This window comes from Bolinopsis microptera, chromosome 3 (assembly GCF_026151205.1).
Source record: "Bolinopsis microptera isolate Bmic1 chromosome 3, MBARI_Bmic_1.0, whole genome shotgun sequence".
In the NCBI taxonomy this organism is placed as follows: domain Eukaryota; kingdom Metazoa; phylum Ctenophora; class Tentaculata; order Lobata; family Bolinopsidae; genus Bolinopsis; species Bolinopsis microptera.
Window position 1 is genome coordinate 12606904 of NC_087074.1, and position 7579 is coordinate 12614482.

At 40.2% G+C, this 7579-nt stretch overlaps 1 protein-coding gene across 1 annotated transcript in view; it reads right to left on the minus strand.

Moving 5' to 3' along the window:
- LOC134813576 (guanine nucleotide-binding protein subunit beta-1-like) overlaps window positions 1-7103 on the minus strand; it is a 76178-nt gene extending 69075 nt beyond the window's left edge. The window contains exon 1 of the mRNA XM_063821415.1: window positions 7076-7103. The gene's annotated coding sequence lies outside the window, so the exon portion shown is untranslated. The remainder of the gene's footprint in view (window positions 1-7075) is intronic.
- Window positions 7104-7579: the final 476 nt, after the last annotated feature.

The window sequence follows — 7579 nt, forward strand, 5'->3', positions numbered from 1 at the left end:
GGTTTAGTGATACTGTTCTTCCTAGCAGGAGTCTTCTTAGCAGCAGGAGTCTTGTTAGCAGCAGAGGTCGACTTGTTAAGATGGCCGGACATGATAAAATCAAGCAGTTTCTTATCAGCAAGTCAGTGCACTTGTGAAAAGATTAGAGAGCAAAAATGTTGATGCGTAATGTAAAGTAAAAATGATTGAAAATGAAAAGCTGAACTATTTTGTCAACCCGCAAACCTGGATAGAGTTGGCCGATATCAAAGCTTCATAAAAATTGGAGGTGGAATGTTATAAAATTATAGTACCCTGATTTACCTGTGCAGTACTCATGTCTCATAATAGCCAAGGTAATAATATTATGGTATTAGTATTGCATCAGTCATGAATTAAAGAATCGATAACATGGTTCTATTCTTTTTCGAGGTTTAATCATTAATCCGAATGATCGTAAATTGTAACTAACCAGCTTTAGCTCGGTGAAATTCTCGCATAATGTTTACCCCAATAGGTTCTTTTGCGATAGTGTAAACGCGACAACTAGCGCTGGATGGTGACAACTACATACTAGCGCTGGATAGCGCTAGTTCAAGTTGTCGCCATCCAGCGCTAGTTGTCGCCATCCAGGCAGCGCTAGTTGTCGCTATCCAGCGCTAGTTGTCGTTATTATCCAGCACTGGCTGTCGCTGGCTATGCGACATTGTCGAACCCGAAAGTTTGCGATGGCCAGCGCCTCAAACTATTGCAAAAAAAAACAGTTCGATAACTAGCGCAAGCCAGCGCTGGCCATCGATGGCCAGTGCAAAATGTTTGCGATATTATTATTATTCGTCAGCTAGCGCTGGCCAGTGTTATGTCCTGCCTAATTTAGTCCACATAGGTATTAAATCTAGTCCTAAAACCCAATATTTTAAAAACTCAGTAATTTCTCCAGGCATTCCATTTTCTATTTCTTGGTTGATTTTATCTTCATATCGACAGATGTTATCTTCATTATCGTTATTAAAGTATATGTATTTGAATCTGACTCTTACTATACCGTATCAAAGCCATCAGACGTCACAAGACCGCCTTGACCCATACCTTAAGTCTAACAGATACCGATAACATGCGACCCTATAACCTTTTTACCTTTGAGACCTGATACGCTGCCACCTAGCTGAGATAACACTAAACGGGCAGTTCCTAAGAACAGAGATCACAGACTGGAGGACGCCAACATTCAACAGCTGCACACTGTAAGAAGGCCTGTCATACCACTACAGGTGGATTTCCGTAGCTCTCTGGACATATTCCCAGCCTCACACTTCCTTAGACCAGAGCTACCCCTACCTTTACCAACACTTAGATGGTTAGTCCCCATGTTATTCCCCTTGTCATTAAATCCAACCGGCCATTACTGATATAAAATATTATATTCAACCAATTATCAACCTTAGCACCTCCAGTAACACTAACTTTTAATCATCCCTAGATCACTACCCTCGGTGATTCCTTCCTCCTAAAGCTCCTACCAATGCACTCAGATATTTCTTAAAAGGTACGTCTGAGAGCTCGGGATCCCAATATAGATATCTTACTATATATAAAGCGAGACGATATATATGGATGGATGGATCCGTGCCATTTTACTGACACCACGGCATCACCTTTAACGCGACTTTCCGCAAAAACCGTAAAAGATATACAACTGAAACTTTTTTGACTGGGTCAAATGCTTTCATGGCCTCTAAATCAGCATGAAAAAATAAAAAATTGGCCAAGGAATAAGAGTTTTAGAGCCCAGCGTTTTAGAGTCCACCTTCGTCTACCTCGATGTCATGATCCTTCCTATTTCCTACGTATTTGACGCCAACGTTGATTGGACATTTGAATAATTTTACCTGATATTATTACCTTTTCAGTATGAATTGTCCCTCCTTTGATGTAGTGGTGCTTGTTTGGCTCAGCTTCTTTCTTCTTATGCAGGTTTTGAACAAGAAGTCTGTGCTTAACACGATCCTCCAAAGAGCGGTCTGGACTAATGTCAATTTGAAGACTGAGCTGAACTTTTCTGATTGTCGCAGCTTTCGAGCTTGACTGATTATTTGATAGGCTGTACTGGACCCTACAGTGCGCTACCTGGACTGTAGTGCGACATGAACTAAAGTGCGACAAAACACTTTACACATTCAATAAATATTTGACTTTCCATTTTAAAGTTTTAATGACACAGCGTTTATCAGGGCTCTCCCGTAGTCACTCATGACAGATTAAAGGTCGACTCCAAATGCAAGGAGCTCATCCAAGAGGGCTTCATAAATATGATAAGCCTGTGTCTTTCCGGGGAGTAAGCCGAATGCAAGGGGAATTCTCAGCTCCAGCCGTCAGGATAAAGTCCGTGGATAGTCACCAACTGCGTGATCAAGTTAGGCGAGGTGCTGAAGGTACCATTGATGACAAGATGAGCTAAACGACCCATGTTTTCTACAGTGCCGAACAGGAAAGATCTTCTTCCCTCTGCTGAGTAGGCAGAATCCCAAAGAAGGAAGGTTTCGCCATTGTTCGTTCTGATGTAGTCATCAGACATGTTGTTCGATGCTTTGGTATAATCATCGTGACCTTATATATGGCCCAAGCATATGAACTTGTTATCCCAATCGGATATATACCTTCATACGATGCGTGTGATAGAAATGAGGATCATATGCTGCTTACGAGTTACCCAGTGGATCACACAATGCATAAGTGGCTTGAACTGACCCGAAGGAATTATGATAGTGGATCACTTCGAAACACGTGATGTGAACCGACGAATCGTATTCGCAAGATCACTTCGAAATAAGTGACGTGAACCGACCCGACGAATCACTTATATTAATGGTCCATAAGAAGGATAGGATGTGACCTGAACTTGGAAATAAGTCAGGATATTTTGTCGCACTAGAGTACGCTACCTGGATCGTAGTGCAACACGTACTGTAGTGCGACAAATGGTGTTTTTGTCGGTCTTCGCATTAGAGTACGTGTCGCACTAGAGTACGTGTCGCACTACAGTCTACAGTACGATTTCCGGTGTTGAACTTTATGATTATCTTACAACACCGTCCTTTAAACCCGCTTCTGAACTGATAAGAGAATTGTACTTTTATAATTGAAACATAATAACTTATTGGTCATAATTACACTCAATATAGATATATAATCAATAATGTGATTGTGTATAATAGTTACAGGGTTTCAAAAGTCTGGCGAGGATGTTCTTGTTGAATAACTTTTAATCTTTTTGTCTAAACTTTATTCTGTAAAATGTTATTGGTAGTTCTAAGGTTTAATGTCAATCATGGTCCACTGGAAGCCTTTGCTGCCGCCTACTACTACTAGCTGAACTATTTTGTCAACCCGCAAACCTGGATAGAGTTGGCCGATATCAAAGCTTCATAAAAATTGGAGGTGGAATGTTATAAAATTATAGTACCCTGATTTACCTGTGCAGTACTCATGTCTCATAATAGCCAAGGTAATAATATTATGGTATTAGTATTACATCAGTCATGAATTAAAGAATCGATAACATGGTTCTATTCTTTTTCGAGGTTTAATCATTAATCCGAATGATCGTAAATTGTAACTAACCAGCTTTAGCTCGGTGAAATTCTCGCATAATGTTTACCCCAATAGGTTCTTTTGCGATAGTGTAAACAACTAGCGCTGGATATTTGACTTTCCATTTTAAAGTTTTAATGACACAGCGTTTATCAGGGCTCTCTCGTAGTCACTCATGACAGATTAAAGGTCGACTCCAAATGCAAGGAGCTCATCCAAGAGGGCTTCATAAATATGATAAGCCTGTGTCTTTCCGGGGAGTAAGCCGAATGCAAGGGGAATTCTCAGCTCCAGCCGTCAGGATAAAGTCCGTGGATAGTCACCAACTGCGTGATCAAGTTAGGCGAGGTGCTGAAGGTACCATTGATGACAAGATGAGCTAAACGACCCATGTTTTCTACAGTGCCGAACAGGAAAGATCTTCTTCCCTCTGCTGAGTAGGCAGAATCCCAAAGAAGGAAGGTTTCGCCATTGTTCGTTCTGATGTAGTCATCAGACATGTTGATGTTGTTCGATGCTTTGGTAGAATCATCGTGACCTTATATATGGCCCAAGCATATGAACTTGTTATCCCAATCGGATATATACCTTCATACGATGCGTGTGATAGGAATGAGGATCATATGCTGCTTACGAGTTACCCAGTGGATCACACAATGCATACGTGGCTTGAACTGACCCGAAGGAATTATGATAGTGGATCACTTCGAAACACGTGATGTGAACCGACGAATCGTATTCGCAAGATCACTTCGAAATAAGTGACGTGAACCGACCCGACGAATCACTTATATTAATGGTCCATAAGAAGGATAGGATGTGACCTGAACTTGGAAATGAGTTAGGATATTTTGTCGCACTAGAGTACGCTACCTGGATCGTAGTGCGACACGTACTGTAGTGCGACAAAGGGTGTTTTTGTCGGACTTCGCACTAGAGTACGTGTCGCACTAGAGTACGTGTCGCACTAGAGTACGTGTCGCACTACAGTACGATTACCAAGCCCCCCATGGTAGGTTCTAAGTCAGAGATAGTTTATCAGACCCTGAAGTTGTACTATAACTATAAACAACTTTAGACAGTTTTTGGGTTTTTCCAAATAGTTTCTGATTATTCTGATTTGCGACAAATGATATTGCACTGTTAGGATAAACGACGTTTCAAAGTAACAACTTCTTATTCTGCCGTTTTCTGACAAAAGTGCTTAAGTAACACAAGGTTCATTTTGTGCAAATTGACTTTAAAGATTTCAATTCTGTAATTGCTCTGGGCTAGCTGCTGTCTAATTTAAACTGCACCCACTATGTTTCTAAGGTACTTAGTCGACTTTTGAGACTTCTGTCAAGGTTTCATCATCCTAACTTCTCGGAAAGTGCCTCAAAATCACAAATTATAGTTTGAATTTCTTAGAAAAGTGCTTAAGTACAGTCACATCGGCAAATACTACATGTTCTGATAAAAATGACCCGTTCAAACCATTGGTCATCGAAAGTAAAACGAAAAATTAGCCTAAAACTGTTGTGATGAAACATTGGTTGTAAATAGGGGACACGCTGAAATAGAAAATTTCGTTTTCTGAGAAAAGTGCTTAAGTACAGCCACATTAGTGGGAACTTTATCTGCGATCATTCTGACCTAAAATTTTACGACAAATTGATTGGTGGTGGTTTAAGAACACGAAAACACTCCCTTCTCCCCAGCGGATTAAAACATAGTCGAAATTCTACCAGCATTTCAACGAAGAGTTGATTGGTGAAAGTACGGGATAATAATAAATAAGTTTCTTTCTTTAAAAATTAAATTAAGAACTCAGATGAGGCTTTCTTCATAAAGACCAATGATTTGCGAATTATTGATATCGTAACGCGAGGCAAAGAAAAACAAGCGTATAAAAATGTAACATAATTGTAAGTAATGCTGTACATAAATAAATGGTAAATAATACAAGAAATAGATGATTTTTAGTCAAACACTCGATTAAGATCTGTTATATTAATATAGCTGTACTATCAGGCAAGTTCATCCAGAATACCCTACTACTCGGGGCCATAAGCCTGCACAGTTTACGTATAATGTCTTGTTTTTTGGGAGTAGCTATCCCCCGGGGCTCTTCCTGGGCGAAAGCTATTTTGCAACCTAAGGAAATGAGTCTCTCGTCTTTTTGTCTGAGAAATGGAGTGAATTGAAAGGAAACCTCGTCATGATTTGTTTTCCATTCCATTTCTACAGACCCACGCTGGAAACTTGCAACTTTAACATCTTTAGTTTTTTAGTTGCTTGTTCCGTAGGACCTTGGCCACGATTCAAAGTCTGTGCAGTTCATGCTTATCGCAGTACCCACCTGTTCAACTGCCTGAACAAAGTCCTTATAATCATGAAGTTGACCTGATTGTTTAATGGACAACTCCACTTTATGGTGGAATGAGTCTGCACTCATAAAGGTGTGCACTGGCTTTAGATACTTGACCGTTATCTTGTCCAGGTCAACATCTGGGCTGTTGATGAACATAGGGCAGTAAATAAAGTCCAACACTTGTTTTGAGCAGAACAATTGTCTGCCGAAAAAATGATCTCCTTGCTACCACCAATCTTGCCAACTGGCAAAATGTTTTATTGCCCTTATCCAAGTCGAGGACACATTCTCATCTTTCCTTCCTGCGATTGACTCATTCCAAAGAATCGGTAAAGGAGTTCCGTCTGACCCCAGCCTCGCGAAGGTCTCGTTTTAAATGTGACAAGGCGTCTTGTAAAAATCGCCTCCTTGTACTCCGGCATGTGTGGTAGTAAAAGAACTTTCTCCATATCAACAGAGAAGGAGCACTGAGCAGTGAAGCAAATTGCTTCTATCTCTTTGGTAATGTTCCCTTGCCTGTCGATAATCCCGCCAGTCTCAACTTATAAGAGAATAAAAAATTTTAAAGCAAATTATGACGTATATTTTGAAAAGTTCTGCATTGACAAATCGGCAATTTTGACGGCGAAGCTAGCGTTTCTGAAGTTTATGACCATCACCAATCGATCTGCCGTGAAAATTTAGATTTGTTAGTACCGATTATATAGTTTCAGTTGGCAGAATCAACATTTAATTAAACGCATAATGGCACTTAAGCACTTTTGTGAGAAAACGAGCCCGTTTTCACAAAAGTGCTTAAGTGACATAAATTGTTTTTTCCCAGGCCAAAAGACCCACGATCACCAAATTGCCGTCACTAGGCCAGTTTTTGACGTAGAAAACAATGCCACCATTTTCAGTTCCCAAAATGGCACCATTTTTGAAATAAACGGCACCCGTTTTCCAAAATGTTACTTACCGTAAGCACTTTTCTCAGAAAAATTACCATTTTTTGCATTTTAGGGGGTTCCAAAAAGGGGGTTTTGGGGGGTCGGCGAATGTATCCAATGGTCCTCAGGGATAGTTCTTGACCCAAAAACAAAAGTTAGACCAAAAAACCCAAAATTTCCAAAATGTTACTTAAGCACTTTTGTCAGAAAACGGCAGTATTCATGCTCAAATTATTTGCTATATAGTAGTGTTGAAAGTATTAAAACAACTTTCTAATCAAAAAAGTTTCATCCACAAAATTCCTGGGAGTTATAATTGACGATCAGAACCTGTCATGGGAAGATCACATTAAATCCCTTAAGCGAACTCTAAATCATTCCACATCACCGGCGGCCGGCCCCTTTATATTTTGAATTCGCTGCACTCCCTTCCAGAATTTGTACATCAATTATTACACCCTGTTCGAATCCCATCTCTCTTAGTGTATGGGGTTAGGCTGCGAAGAAACGTTAAGTTTCCTATCAGGTCTCTGTAGATAAGCTATCAGCAGAAGTGATATGCAATCGTTATATCGCCAGAAGCACGATTGCAGTTTGCACGTGTGATGGAGGGGTCTAAAATAACAAATAATTGCGAACGCGCGTGATATGATGGACTTAACCAACTTATTAACTTAACCGGCGCGCAAGGCTTGGCGCGAAACTTTATGTTACAGTGAATACTTTT